Genomic DNA, 16,245 nt, shown 5'->3' with positions numbered 1-16,245 from the left:
ATCAGACCAGGTGTATTTTGGCGTCATCCCATTGTCCTCATGCTGTCATCGTCATGCTTTCGTCGTTATACCAGCATTTCAGAATTGTCATTTCATTGTCATGCCGTCGTCATACTGCCTTTGTCGTTCCGTCAACATCATTCAGACTTCATCATTGCATTGTCACTATGTCGTCGTCATGCCGTCATGCTTATGACTTATCTTGGCAAGCAAGTGCCATAGCAATGTGGGCTGATACCAGAGACAGTGTATATCGTGTATAGCCAAAGCAAGGCTAGCTTGGCGACAGCGTGCGTCAAATATTGCACTAGCTAAAGATAAGCCATAATTACTTGTTTAGCGCAAAAACAACGGACACGTGAAAGACGACAGGACAAGGCGCTACTCTCAACTGACATAATTTTATTGTATCCCTCCTTTATATCGAGCAGAAACAAGAACATGCGCAGTGAGCACCATGCGCGGCAACCACCACGACATCTGATCGCCAGAGTGCACTCATGACACATAATCCAAAAAACCATATTCAGCGCTGTACAAGCTTAAGGAAGGCACACTAATGCACTGCGAACCCAGTGACTGTATGAAAAAAGCTTCCGATAATTCTCGGGCGGTGGTATCACGGCTCTTTTTCAAAATCGTAGTTTCATGACACTACGATTTTGAAAAAGAGCCGTGATACCACCGCCCGAGAATTATCGGAAGCTTTTTTCATACAGTCACTGGGTTCGCAGTGCATTAGTGTGCCTTCCTTAAGCTTGTACAGCGCTGAATATGGTTTTTTGGATTATGTGTCATGAGTGCACTCTGGCGATCAGATGTCGTGGTGGTTGCCGCGCATGGTGCTCACTGCGCATGTTCTTGTTTCTGCTCGATATAAAGGAGGGATACAATAAAATGATGTCAGTTGAGAGTAGCGCCTTGTCCTGTCGTCTTTCACGTGTCCGTTGTTTTTGCGCTAAACAAGTAATTATGGATTCGCACCAACTAGCCCGCCAACGCATTGTACTAAAGATAAGCCCTTCGATGTCGTGTGAAATGATGGATTTTTGAAGTTTGCCAATGAGCTTGTCACTGCCGGTGCGCGGTACGGAACCATATCCGTCCAAGAATCACTTGCGCACCCCACGACGGTGTCCCGCAATTCAGCTGAAGTGGCTGGTGATTTACGAGAAACGCTACGGCCAGTGACCAAGGCAGCGATGGAGGAAGGCTGTTAAGGACTGACGATTGTAAGAAAACAGCATGCGTACATCACGGCCACTGCTCACTACGTGAACGACGACCGGGAACTAAAAAGTCTGTTATTATTTAAGAATGATTTTACCTCCGAGCAAACGTCATCAGTTAGCAGCAAACATCATCAGTGCACTTCGACCGGAGCATCAGCTGCGCTGCACACGTCAACACCATCCTCCGCCACATCTTTGAATGGTTTCTTGAATGAGCATCTACCACACGTGCGTGGGCAGTTGAAAAATGTGAAGACCGTCGTCACCTTTCTGAAGCAGAGCGCCGGGCTGGCTAGCCAGCTACTACCCCCCTGGTATAAATCGAGAAGTGAGTACCAGGTGGAATTCAAAAATCACCACGCTGAATTCTGTACATGCTGTACGAGGATGTACAAGTCCTGGATTATAGAGGAAGCTCGATACTCCAGGAAGTTAGCAAAAGTACTACTGGTCATCTTTTTCTACCATGACGACGTTTTGTAAAATATATTACTGAAGGTTAAAGTACTTGTTAGCGAAGCATGCGCCAACAAAACATCGGTTGTTGCTATTTTAAACACCTTGCTCTCGACGGCCTCCGTTCGGGCCTCGGTCGGGCCGGATTTGCGATCGGGCCGGGCCGGGTGGTTGAAATCTTCTGTCGGGCCCGGGCTGGGCCCAGGTCTCGCTTTGAATCAACGGCCGATAATAACAGCCGAATCACAGGCCTATAATAACAGCCCGTGCAATGCTGTAGTCCATACTGTCTCAGCACAAAGGCATCAGTCAATTGAGCTTGAACAAATCCTATTTAGATGGTATAACGACTCCATGGTGTGTCATGATTGAAAATAGTGCTGTGAATGGCAAAAAGTGAGAGCAAAATCGAATACGAGATAATATCTTGCGTTATGAAGAATTATGCTACCTGCCACAGGTGATTTTTAAAAATACCGTAAAGCTTAATTTTGAACACCCGGTATAGTATGTACCAGTGGCGTAGCCAGAAATTTTTTTCGGGGGGGGCTCAAGTTGCAACGCGGCCTCCTCCTTATAAAAGTTGTCGAGGCATCAAATACATCAATAATAACTGCATTGCCATTGCCAATGCCATTGTATATTAGGTGCTGAAAACGAGTTATTTAACGCTACGCACAGTCAAGACAAGTAAATTATGTGTTTGTTTCGTAAAAGAATAGCTTCGTATGTCCCAAAAATTGTGGCAGTAATAGCTGATATCAGTGCTTCCGCGTTTTTTTTTTTTTGTTTTTTTTTTTTGTTTCTGGTCTATCTAATAAGCAAAAAAAATATCACGTGAACTTTAGAACTATATCAGTTCGAAACCAGCAAAGCAGTGCAAGCAGCTGGTATGAAAAACGTAAAGGCCATAAAATGAACGAGTTGACAAATATTTTGATGAATCTTTGTCATTTAACAACCTCGTTTACATTTTTGTACATATGCAACGGTCAGGGAAAAACCTCAATGACGCTGTCCTTCGTTGCAACGGATTGCGCAGCAGCAGATGTTACCGGTCGTATATTGTAATTGCACCGAAATTATAGTTGCAACAACGAGTACATATAAAAAGCAGAAGTTCCGCAAAATGTACATTAGAAATGCGAAGATAGAATGGAATATACAAATGGCAAGAAAGTGTCGCGTGAAACCAAGTTCACTGCTTGTATACACAAAACCTCGCAACAAGATATTTAAATATACGTATAAGTCTGCAATAAATCTACGTATCTAAGGAAACGTCATTCTATATAATGCGTCAAACAAGACAAATAAACATGTTGCGCAGTCACAGACAGTAAACTTCACGCATACGAGTATAAAGACAGACGATCCCAACCTTTAATAATCAAATTCTGATTCTGATTCTGATCCAGACAAGAACAAAACTATGATCTCAGAAATTGTGATATGCATTTGGGCCATGCTGCGATCGCGACAGCACCATGTGGCTAGAATAAGAGAAAAAGAATGCAGAAATCAATATGAAAATGCATGTTTTAACTGCCTGCACAGCGGCAACAATTATTCTGCACCCCAAGTCAAAGAAGGCTATTGCTTCGTTTAAAAAAAGAAGTAAATCCATGTAGCTAAAAAGGAAAGAAAAGGACAAACGAAAGCCACAGATGATGCGGCAAGTTGATTTACCCAACATCCGAGTGCGTTTTGGGGAAACGCCGCGTGTTCCGGGCTTTCAATGAGCAAGGTTTGTCAAAATTGGTTATTGATGTCCCCGTAATTTTTGTATTCCCAGGATAATTTTGATTATCATGCTAACTGTTACAACAAATGGTGAAAATTTCTGTGGTTTTAAAAGCTAATGAACAGTCATACGTTTTCATAATTACGAGCTTATATAGGAACGTGAAGGAACACATATTTTTACAGGCATTGATTTTTGCTGCTTCGCTATCTAAACGATAAACTTTACTCGGCGGGGAGGTTTAGTGAAGCGTTCAGTAACTTCCGACACGTTGATGGCGACGTCTCTGTCGGCGTATAGAAGCGCCAGCATAACCATGCGTTCCTCATTGTAAAGCGCAAGTGGTTTTTTTAGTAATCTCATGTTTGAAAATATCTCTGCGCTGGCAGTGACACTGGAAGGGCGACTAGAATATGCAGCAGTTTGTACTAGAGCACTGCACGGGCCGATTTTTTCAGCCCGGACCCGGCCCGGGCCCGTTTTTACGTTGGGCTGCCCGCATGAGCCCGAACAAAACTTTCATGGCGAGACCCGGGCCCGGCCCGGGCCCGGAAATAATCTACGTTACCCGCCTGGCCCGGCCCGCCACCCCTTTACCTCAGGCCCGAACCCGGCCCGATACCGAAAAATACATGTTTGTCAGAGTTCAGACGCCCGAGAATAACTCGCTGCACGTTACATGCACACCACGAGAAAGCCCGGCCCGGGCCCGGGTCAAAAAGCACACGCCGTTCCCGAGCCCGGCCCGAGCCCGGCCCGAGCCCGTGAAAAAACTGCTCTACCTGGCCCGGCCCGCCCAAGGGCCGGGCCGGGCCCGGGCTTTCGGGTAAGCCCGAGCCCGTGCAGTGCTCTAGTTTGTACACATGTACATATAACCTGCAGTCTCCATGAGAGAGGGCATCTATTCCCGTGCAGAAACCTAAAAACACTTCGATATCGTTTCCTCAGCACCACGCTCGACAAGGTAGACAGCCGTCCTCTTACGGAAGCCACAATTCTTGGTCCCTGGTCCCAGCCGACGTCGGAACGAACTGCTTTAAAAGCGCTATTACGCTTTTTAAAAGAAACAGGACTTAGTGAAAAACTATAGAATGTGCGGACTGATACGTTTCTTCTAGTTTTCTTTTTAATCTTCTTTTGTTCTCTAATATTTTCTGCCCTTACCCCATCCCCCTGTGCAAAGTAGCCAATCGGACCCTTAACCTGATTAACCTCTTTGCCTTTCACCTCTTATTTTCCTTCCTTTCTTCATTCGATATCGTTGACATCCTTGTTTACGTACCTTGCACAAACAGTAAGCTGTTCGATTCTAGCAATATCTGTCGTTTCGTCAGCAAGTACGGAGAAGCAGCCTGCAGCGTTCACTTTTGCATCTAGGCTTTCTTTGGTAATTTCACCACAAATTTCTATAATTTGGATTGGTACATCTGGTTTAAATACGAGGCATTACTGGGGCAACTTTCCAAATGGTTCTTCAGATGTGTATCTCCACAATCAGCTTGCATGCGAAGAAGCGTTCTGGAAATACCAGTAATTTCAGCGGGGGCTTTACTTAAATCCATAGGACCAGTGTCCCTATCGCCACGGAGAGCAAGACCTTGCCGCCCGCAAAAAAGAACTGTCTCAAATTAAATAGGCCGTTGAGTTTCTTCTGTTTTCTCTTATTTTACTTTGCCCGCCCTGGTCCAGCTTATTGATCACATTGGACGCGCTTTCTGAAAATGTTTGGAGAAAATTATCAGATGCCAGCTGACAGTCGCGGTGATATTTAATATTTTCCTCTGCGTGCAAGATTGCGAGCACGTGCTTCCATTTCTGGAACGGCTTAGACACGCGCGTTCGAGTGCGTGCATGTTGGCCCAAGTTTATAAAAACATTAAACCCAGAAAGTTCCAGAATTAAAAATCAGAAGCACGCCTTTGGAAATGTCAGTGCACTTTCGCGTCAAAAGTGTATGAGAAGTTTATACTCATGAAGTTTTGGAATTGAAATCCATGCGCTCCGTAGATTCCGGTGCCGCTGCGAGATGCCGCGACGCGCCCGCTCGCTATTGAAAATCCCTTGAAACTTTGTGCTCGGCTGGGGCTCCTTACGTTATGTGACTCTAGTTGCATGGGCGTTTGCACGAAATCCAGCCCGAGTTCGCAATTTTCGCGCCGAAATGTCCTTTCGAGTGTCAAAAAGACATTGTAGACAAAATCCACAATAATTTCCGGCGCCGGTGGTTGTTTTGGTCGGCGGTGCATGACAGCACGAAAAAATTTCGGGGGGGGGCTGAAGCCCCATCAGCCCCCCCCCTGGCTACGCGCCTGGTATGTACACATTGCCACATACTCAGTGACCCAATTTGGTCTGACAGTTGGTTTCAAACCGTCACCGCAGCACAGCAGCCCTGTGCGTTCTCCATTCGACGATCGACTACTCAGTGAACGATGCAGCGGCAGATCCAGGTTTTTTCTGAGGGGGGGGGGGGGGGTCAGCTTCTGTTACTGATGGTGATGGTGATGATAGTAGCCTTTCTTATTTACCAAAATTTACCGTTTTTGCTCACGATAAACCCGCGTTTTATACAGCTAGAGGAACACCTGTAGCCCTCCGTGGTGGCTCAGTCAGCTCAGGTGTTGAGCACGCGATCGCGGGATCAAATCCCGACCGCGGCATCCGCATTTCGATGGAGCCGAAATGCAAAAACGCCTGTGTTCTTGCGTTGTAGTGCAGGTTAAAGAACCTCAGGTGGTCAAAATTAATCCGGAGCCTTCCACTACGGCGTTCCTCATAATCAGAACTGGTTTTGGCACGTAAAACCCCAGAAAGAGGAAGAAGACCTGTATCGAAGCCAGGTATCGGTTTCTCCGAGCTTATAGGAAAAGGACGTTATACCCAATACAGCCATGTGCTTGGCGGCTGCGCCTGATAATACAGGGTGTTCAAAACTAAGCTTTATGGTTTTCTTAAAATTAGGCACTCGGAGGCACGCGAAGACCACCTGTGCAAATAAGTTATGTGACTAAGGGGGCACAAAGTGAGATGATAATTATCGCTGTGAGCAGCCCAATAAACTAAAATTGAACAATCATGTTTGGTTGACTGCAGTAAGTGGGTATGTTTGTATTGAAAACTTAGGGGCAGTCGTGTTTCTAAATTCAGTATCAGTCGGAAGAATTATTCTAGCATGTGCGTGCTCCAAGATATCCGACTCCAAATTTCAATTGTCGTATTGCGCAGAATAATCGAGTCGACGCGAGAGCGGTTTATGCTTTGCGTTGCTGTGGGAAGGAGGCATTTTGGACATCTTTAGGGCATTGACATCTTGATGGGTGAAGTGTTGTCATGAGATTTGTGCATGACAACACCAAACTTAAAGCGGCAGTATGAAATATTCGTTAGCATAGCTAAAAAGGTTTCTGCTGTTGGTGGTGCAGTTGTTGCTCTTGATTTCAATAAAACTTACAATACTTGGAAATCAGCAGTCACTTTATTTGCGTAGCCCAGACAAGGACCATGCCCGGTCGTCTAGTCACCATTATGCATACGTACTGCCCTCTGGCTTCGCCGCTCGCGCCATTATCTTGGCATGGCAGCTGCCGCCATCTTTACAGGCTGCGCGGTCGCGTGTTACGACAGCGGTTATGGGTTCTTAGATTTTATTTTTTTTTTTCATTTCGCCAGCTGTGAGGGGAGGGTGGACAGTTATTATCTTTGCCAATGCCTCCGCCCCGTTGTCAGACTAAACGCCGTACGCAACAGCCGCGTCACATCAGGGAGGAGCTTTGCGCCGACCCTAACTCTCTTGCATGCGTAATCATGCGAACGACAATTAAAATTTGGAGTTGGATATCTCGAAGCACAGACACGCTAGAATAATTCTTCCAAGTGAAACTGTGTAGAAACACGACTGCCTCTAACTTTTGAATACAAGCATACACACTTACTGCAGTCAATAAAAAGTTAATTATTCAATTTTGGTTAATTGGGCTGCTGACAACGAGAATTATCATCTCACTTTGTGTCCGCCTGGCCACATAACTTATTTGCGCAGGTGGTCTGCATGTGCCTCCCAGTGCATAATTTTAAGAAAGCCATAAAGCTTAATTTAAACGGTATATCTAGCCTGTATTGTTTCTTGAAATAAAATTTGGGATGATCTTTTGCAGGTTCGTTATAAATGCGTAAGCACGGGCTCGTCTTTGGAGTTCTGTTGGGACACTTTGATTTCCTTAAGAAGATTCTTTCGTTTGCTTTGGAGGACTTACTCCCGTATTCTGAAACAGCCCTCGACTCGAAGCTCTTACTCCACTCCATGGATGGATGGATGGATGGATGAGGCTGAACCCTTTAAACCGGGCGGTGGCATAAGCCACCTAGCCATGACTATTAACATATTTTGTACTTTGTGGTGGGTGAAATTTCACCCCTGCCTTGATTTTATCCACCAATCAGATAACCTCTGTTTGGTTATTTCTACCCGCTTAAAGTCTATTTTGCCTTCACTGTCCCTTAACCCCAATGCTTTGAAAAAATCAGCCCCGTTGCCTTGCACTGTAGGGTTAAGCCCTTTACAGAAAAGTAGGAGGTGTTCAGCCGTTTCCTCTTCTTCTCCACACGCACAGCACAACGTGTCTATACCTTGGTACTTGACTCGGTACATCTTAGTCCGCAATACTCCCGTCCTGGCTTCAAACAACAAAGAGCTTCCCCTAGAATTATCGTAGATATTTTCTCTGGCAATTTCTTGCTTGAAAGTTCGGTACGTTCCCAGTGCTGATTTTGTCTGCATCCCTATTTTCCACAGACCCCTCTCTGTTTCCTTAACCTTTTTCTTAACCGCTGTTTCCTGGTTTAATTGCACCCCTCCTGCAGTCCAAATATTTGATTGACAGTTTTCTGATCAGCTTCCTCCATTTTGTATCAACATTCCTCATGTACAAATAACTGAAAACTCTCCTTGCCCACCGCTTTTCTGCCATTTCTCTCAATCGCTCCTCAATTTCTATCTTGCTGCTGGCTTCCCTGCCCTCGAATGACGTCCATCCCATGTCACCCTGTACCCCCTGATTTGGTGTATTTCCGTGTGCTCCCAGAGCCAGTCTACCTACCCCTCGCTGCTTAACTTCCAACCTTGCTCGAACCTCTGATCTCATGCACAGGACCGCATTGCCGAAAGTCAAACTAGGGACCATCACCCCTTTCCAAATCCCTCTCACCACTTCGTACCTGTTGTAATTCCACAGTGCCCTATTTTTCATCACAGCTGCATTTCTGCTACCTTTAGCCGTCACATATTTTTCATGTTCCATTAGGTACTCAGCCCCATTGTTTATCCACACTCCAAGATATTTGTACTTATCCACCACCTCCAGCGTAACCTCCTGTATCCTATGCTCGCTGCCCTGATTATCATTAAAAGTCATGACTGCCGATTTTTCTTTACTAAACTTCAAACCTAAGCTATCTCCCTTTTTACCACAGATGTCCATTAATCTCTGCAAGTCTTCCTTGCTGTCAGCCATAAGTACAATGTCATCCGCATACATCAGTCCTGGTAATTACTGTTTAATCCATTCTCCTTGCTTGAAATAGGAAAGGTTGAAGCCAAGTCCGCTCCTCTCTAATTTTTTCTCTAATCCTTGTAAATACAGCATGAACAACAGAGGTGACAGAGGGCACCCCTGCCTAAGCCCCTGCTGTATCTCTATAGGCCCAGATATCTTGTTTTCCAATTTTATAAGCACCTTGTTACTTTTATAGATATCTTTTAAAAGGTTTCTTACTCCATCTTCCACCTCTAGAGTGCCCAGTATGTCCCACAAGTCCTTTTGGATTACACTGTCATAGGCTCCCTTGATATCTAGAAATGCAAGCCATAGGGGCCTGTGTTCCTTTTCTGCTATTTCAATACACTCTGTCAATGAGAACAGATTATCTTCTAACCTTCTTTGTTTTCGGAACCCATTTTGTAGTTCCCCCAGCACCTCCTCGCTCTCCACCCATGCCTGCAGTCTGTCCTTTATAATCTGCATCACCACCCTGTAAACCACTGACGTCACTGTTATGGCACGGTAGTTGTTTATGTCGGCTTTGTCCCCCTTTCCCTTATATATCATGCTCATCCTGCTCAGTCTCCACCCGTCGGGGGCTTTACCGTCCATTATCATTTTGCTCACTGCCTCTCTTAATGCTTTCTTAGATTGTGGGCCCAATGTCTTTATCAACATAATTGGGATGCCATCAGGACCTGTCGACGTGCTACTAGGAACCCTCTTCTCTGCCCTTTCCCACTCGCTTTGTGCCAGTGGAGCCACTGCACTGCCTAGTCCATCCTCACCTGATTCAGCACATGCTATGTTTCGTTCTTTAAATTTTTCTGTCATCATTGTTCTTATATGTTCCATTGCCTCATCTCCCTCTAGTCGAACACCTTGAGCTGTAACTATAAACCTCTGCTCTAGGCTAGTCTTATTACTCAAGGAGTTGAGATGTTTCCAAAATTTCTTCGCTGCTTTTCTATCCTTTTTGTTTACTTCTGACAACCATTGGCTCCCCTTTCTTCTGATCTTCTCATTGATCAAATGGGATGCTTCCCTTCTACAGTTTAAAAAGTTATTCCATTTTCTGCCTACATCAGCTTCTGGTTCACCCCTCTGCTTTGAATATCTGTGTTCCCTGGATGCTTCCTGACGTTTCTCTATGGCCTTCTTAACCTCCTCATCCCACCAGCTCTTGGGTTTATGTCTTCTGTTCCCTTTTGTCCTGACTCGTACCTTAGTAAGCTCTAGCTCAAATACTCCTGTTAAATTTGCATATGTCCATTCTGTTTTTGTATCCTCTGAAATTACTTCCTCAATTTGCTTGGTTGCTATTTCAAGCTGCTTTTCCGAGTAAAATATCCCACCTGGTTGTTCATCTTGCCTCCTACCTACTTTCATTTCCCTTCTAAAACTCACCTTAATACGTTTGTGATCACTACCTAGACTTCTGGAGCCATATTCATCTATGCTCATTACATTTAGCCTATCGTGCATCCTATGTGACATTAGTGCATAATCTATCGTCGACTGCAGGCTCCCTACCTCCCATGTTATGTGCCCTTCACACTTCTCAGTACTTTTGCATACAACTAAGTCATGCATTTCACACATATCCAGCATCATGTTGCCTGTTGAGTCTGTGTACCCGTCCATGTCTTCTATGTGTGCGTTCATATCTCCTAGTATAATAATCTCGCACCCTTCTCCTAGCTCATTAATGTCACTTGATATGCATTCCAGCATTTTTTTGTTTTCCTCTTTGGCATTTGCTCCTGTCCACAGGTATACAAAGCCAAGGAGTGTCTGCTCTCCTGCAACTTTCCCTTTTAGCCATAAATGCTCCTTGCATTCCTGTTTGACCCTTTGCCAGTTCATACTTTTATGAATGAATGCACCAATTCCACCCCCTTTTCTGCTGCCCTCTGTTCTATTGCAATATTCCCATGCATAGTCAGGATTACAGGGAGGTTGCTCCATGTCCCTAAGATGTGTCTCCACAAACCCGTATACCATCAGCTTTTCTTGCCTTAGTTGCTCGTCTATCTCCTCCCACTTCAGCCTATTCCTGCCACCTTGCATGTTAATGTACCCTATGTCAGAATGACCTTGCCCTTGGTGCTTACGTCTATTTCTTCTCCTACCGATTCTACGTTTCTTGAATCTTGGGGCCTCTCTGGGTCCGTCTTCGTCTACACTGGTCGTCTTAGGGCTCTGGGTCCCCCCAAAAAAGCCGTATCTTGGCGCCCTATCCTACTACCTACGCTCCCGCCCGTGGCACCACTGTAGTGAATGCCATCCTGTGCAAAAGGGTGGGAGCCAGACTCGTACACTTCCTTGTTGAGCACAGCGCCGCCTCTCGACTGATAAAGACGCGACAATTCTCAAGAATTCCCGCGAATGATCATGAAGCTCAGTGACCACTTCTGTTGAGGGATGGCAGTGCCATCTTCTCTCTTGAGTCGTGGTGGTGTGTTGACTAGAGGAACGTTCTTGAATACGGGCGTAACGCTCCGCTCCAACGCAGCAACCACTACGCTGGTTGTTTACGATATGCGAATCACCGCGTATGAATTAAGACTCACGACGCCACCTACAACAATAACGATGTGGCGTAGTAGCCGAGAGCGCGAGCCAGCGTCTTCATGCTTTGTTTCCCACGCGACGTCATCCTTAAATTTACACAAGGCGCGCATCTGCTCCCGTTTCTCTAACCACGCGACGCCATCCTAGGCCCGCGCGCTGGCGTTGGCCGCTGACGTCACGCTCCCCCACTTTGCAGCCGCGGCTCGAGGCACGGCCGGGCTCGAGGCTACGCCCCGCTCCGCGAGAACGCCTACTCAGATAAACGGATCCGGCGGGTTTGAGCCTCCTATGCTTAATGTACGACAATAAAACTGCGAAGTTACAATGAAAAACTTGTAGCGTACGAAGGGTACTGTGCTCGTACTGGATATTGTCAACGTGTACGTATACTGTGCATGATCACAATGAGTGCTACAGTTTAAAAAAAGTTGCCTATGCGTAGTTCTTAGTTTAGCTGTTAGTTGTTATTATTTATATATGGACACTTCAGCGAGAGATCTCTTTCATTAAGCAGGTTGGTCGCGGAACCGATGACAGCCAATGAGGCAACCGTTGACACCCCAAGGGGAAACTAAGTTAATCAGGCGCGAAGGCGCTCGAGCGGACCTTGGCGCGCTTGACAAAAGGGACGTCCCCTCGTTCGCTCGCCGCCGCTGATAGCACGAGTGAGGCACCGCAGGCGCCAGGAGGTCCAAGGTGTTCATGAGAAAAAATAATACGGCAACTTCGCGACACCACACTCATACCCTATACAACTAAGCTTGTGAGCGAGCTAGCTTTACTTCTACATTGCTGATACCACGGGTATCCGCGAAAAATACTTTTGAAGAATGCTGGTGGCGATATTTTTTTTTTTTTTTTTTTTTTGCGACAGGGCCATTCCCCTGTCAGCGAGGGGGCGATGCAGAAATCTGAGGCGGGGGGCAGGACATCCGGACATCCCCCCTGGATCCGCGCCTGGAACCATGTATGTGGGAAAACGATTAGATACATTCATGCTCACTCTCAAGCAAGTGGCGCGGCCCCTGGAGTAATTATAGCCGTCGGAAGCTGTGGGTGGCGATAAACAGTGTCCATTACCCCCTTGAAGAAACCAATTCCGGGGCACTTGAAATCCGTTACATGACACGCCACGGGGCTCGAAGTCAACGTGTTCGCGCAAGCTGTGGCCTGGAAACTTTTGACGACCCCTGTCATGCATGCATGCATGCATGCATGCATACATACATACATACATGCATACATACATACATACATACATACATACATACATACATACATACATACATACATACATATACATACATACATACATACATACATACATACATACACACATACATACATACATACATACATACATACATACATACATACATACATACATACATACATATATACATACATACGTATACACAGGGATCCAGGTTTTTTCTGAGGGGGGGGTCAGCTTTTGTCGGTGATGATGATGATGATGATGATGATAGTAGCTTCTCATTTACCGAAATTCACCGTTTCTGCTCACGATAAACCCGCGTTTCATACGGCTAGAACAACACCTGTAGCCCGCCGTGGTGGCTCAGTCAGCTCAGGCGTTGCGCAGCTGAGCACGAGATCGTGGGATCGAATCGCGGCCGCGGCGGCCGCATTTCGATAGAGGCAAAATGCAAAAACGCCCGTGTGCTTGCGTTGTAGGGCACGTTATAGAACCCCAGGTGGTCAAAATTAATTCGGATCCTTCCATTACGGCGTGCCTCATATTCAGAACTGGTTTTGGCACGTAAAACCCCAGAAAGATGAAGAAGCCCTATAGCGAAGCCAGGTATCGGTTTCTCCGAGCTTATAGGAAAATGACATTACCCAATACAGCCATGCGCTTGGCGCCTGTGCCTGATAATACAGGGTGTTCAAAACTAAGCTTGATGCTTTTCTTAAAATTAGGCACTGGGAGGCACGCGAAGACCACCTGTGCAAATAAGTTATGTGGCCAGGGGGGCACAAAGTGAGATAATTATCGCTGTGAGCAGCCCAATTAACTAAAATTGAACAAGAATTTTTGACGACTGCAGTAAGTGGTTATGTTTGTATTGAAAACTTAGAGGCAGTCGTGTGTCTACACAGCATCAGTCGGGAGAATTATTCTAGCCGTGTTCGTGCTCCGAGATATCCCACTCCAAATTTCAATTGTACTGCGCAGAGTTATCGAGTTGACGCGAGAGCGGTTTATGCTTTGCATTGCTGTGGAAGGGAGGCATTTTGAACATTTTTAGGGCATTGACATCTTGATGGGTGAATTGTTGTCATGAAATTTGTGCATGACAACACCAAATTTAAAGCGGCAGTATGAAATATTCGTTAGCATAGCTAAAAAGGTTTCTGCTGTTGATGGTACCGTTGTTGCTTTTGATTTCAATAAAACTTACAATACTTAGAAATCAGCAGTCACTTTATTTGCGTAGCCCAAGCAAGGACCATGCCCGGTCGTCTAGTCACCATTACGCACGCGCACTGCCCTCCGGCTTCTCTGCGCGCGCCATTATCTCGGCATGGCAGCTGCCGCCATTTTTACAGGCTGCGCGGTCGCGTGTTACGACAGCGGTTACGGGTTCTTCGATTTTTTTTTTCGCCAGCCGTGAGGGGAAGGGGGACAGTTATTATCTTGCCAATGCCTCCGCCGCGTTGTCAGACTAAGCGCCGTACCCAACAGCCGCGGCACATCAGGGAGGAGCTTTGCGCCGATCCTCACTCTCTTGCATGCGTAATCATGCAAACGACAATTACAATTTGTAGTTGGATATCTCGGAGCATAGACACGCTATACTCGCGGACAACTTTCTGTGGCAGTGAAGGGCAAGCTACGGGCGCGTGGATGCTGCACATGTGTTACCGCGCCAAGTAGTCCGGCAGCGTTTGACAGTGCTTTTGGTTGCTCGGAACAGACGCTGAATCGACGCAACTTCCACGTGCGACGATTTCGCGTTTGCCCAGACGCGGAAGGGAACAGCCGCAAAATGAGTAAACTTTTACACTCAGTGGTGTGTTCTGTCTTATTTAACTGTTGCTAATAAGCTGTTTATGTTTACTCTTCGCCAACATAAACCAACGTGGATTAAAACGCGGGACTCTTTTCAGAAGCACCCTCACTTGTGAGCGCTTTGCCTCCGTAGCTTTCCCTTCATTGCCACAGAAAGTTGTCCGCGAGTAAAGAAGGATTCTTCGAAGTGAAACTGTGTAGAAACACGACTGCCTCTAACTTTTGAATACAAACATACACACTTACTGCAGTCAATAAAAAGTTAATTATTCAATTTTAGTCAATTCGGCTGCTGACTAGCGATAATTATCATCTCACTTTGTGTCCCCCTGGCCACATAACTTATTTGCGCAGGTGGTTTTCACGTGCCTCCCAGTGCCTCATTTTAAGAAAACCATAAAGCTTAATTTTGAACACCCGGTATATCTAGCCTGTATTGTTTCTTAAAATAAAATTTGGGATCATCTGTCGCAGTTTCGTTATAAACGTGTAAGCACGGGTCCATCTTCGGAGTTCTGTTGGGACACCTTGTTTTCCTTAAGGAGATTCTTGGCGTTCGGCTGAGACACCTTCGTTTGCTTTGGAGCTCCAACGCGGCAACCACTACGCTGGTTGTTTACGATATGCGAATCACCGCGTATGAAGGCTCACGACGCCACCTACAAGAAGAACGATGTGGTGTAGTAGCCGAGAGGGCGAGCCAGCGTCTTCATGTTTTGTTTCCCACGCGACGTCATCCTTTTACACAAGGCGCGCATCTGCTCCCGTTTCTCTAATCACGTGACGCCCGCGCGCTGGCGTTGGCCGCTGACGTCACGCTCCCCCATTTCGCAGGCGCTGCTCGAGGTTTCGCCCCGCTCCGCGAGCACGGCCACTCAGATAAACGGATCCGGCGGCTTTGAGCCTCCTATGCTTAATGTACGACAACTGCGAAATTACAATGAAAAACTTGTAGCATACGAACGGTACTGTGCTCGTACTGGATATTGTCAACGTGTAACTGTGATCACAATTGGTGCTACAGTTAAAAAAAAGTCGCCTATGCGTAGTCCTTAGTTTAGCTGTTAGTTGTTATTGTTTATATATGAACACTTCAGCGAGAGATCTCTTTCATTAAGCAGGTTGGTCGCGGAACCGATGACAGCCAATGAGGCAACCGATGACACCCCGAGGGGGAACTAAGTTGATCAGGCGCGAAGGCGCTCGCGCAGACATCGGCATGCTTGGCAAAAGGGACGTCCCCTCGTTCATTCGACGCCACCGACGGTACGAGTAAGGCACGGCCGGCGCCAGGAGGTCCAAGGTGTGCATGAGAAAAAATAACTACGGCAACCTCGCGACACCACACCCCTACGGAATACAACTAAGCTTGTGAGCGAGCTAGCTTTACTTCTACGTGGCTGTTACCACTGGTACTCGCGAAAAATAATTTTGAAAAATGCTGGTGGCCATATTTTTTTGCGACAGGGCCATCCCCTTGTCAGCGAGGGGGCGATGCAGAAATCTGAGGGGGGGGGGGGTCAGGACATCCGGACATCCCCCCTGGATCCGCGCCTGCGTATACATACATACATACATACATACATACATACATACATACATACATACATACATACATACATACATACATACATACATACATACATACATACATACATACATACATAC

The 16,245-nt window shown here is 46.3% G+C and overlaps 1 protein-coding gene across 1 annotated transcript in view; it reads left to right on the top strand.

The window, feature by feature from the left end:
- The window catches only part of LOC119437407 (uncharacterized), a 408,649-nt gene that overhangs the window by 153,260 nt on the left and 239,144 nt on the right, over positions 1-16,245 (top strand). The gene's annotated exons all lie outside the window — the stretch shown is intronic.

This window comes from Dermacentor silvarum, chromosome 1 (genome assembly GCF_013339745.2).
Source record: "Dermacentor silvarum isolate Dsil-2018 chromosome 1, BIME_Dsil_1.4, whole genome shotgun sequence".
NCBI classification, from domain to species: domain Eukaryota; kingdom Metazoa; phylum Arthropoda; class Arachnida; order Ixodida; family Ixodidae; genus Dermacentor; species Dermacentor silvarum.
The sequence above is the reverse complement of the archived record's forward strand: the minus strand, read 5'-3'. Positions and strand labels throughout refer to the sequence as shown.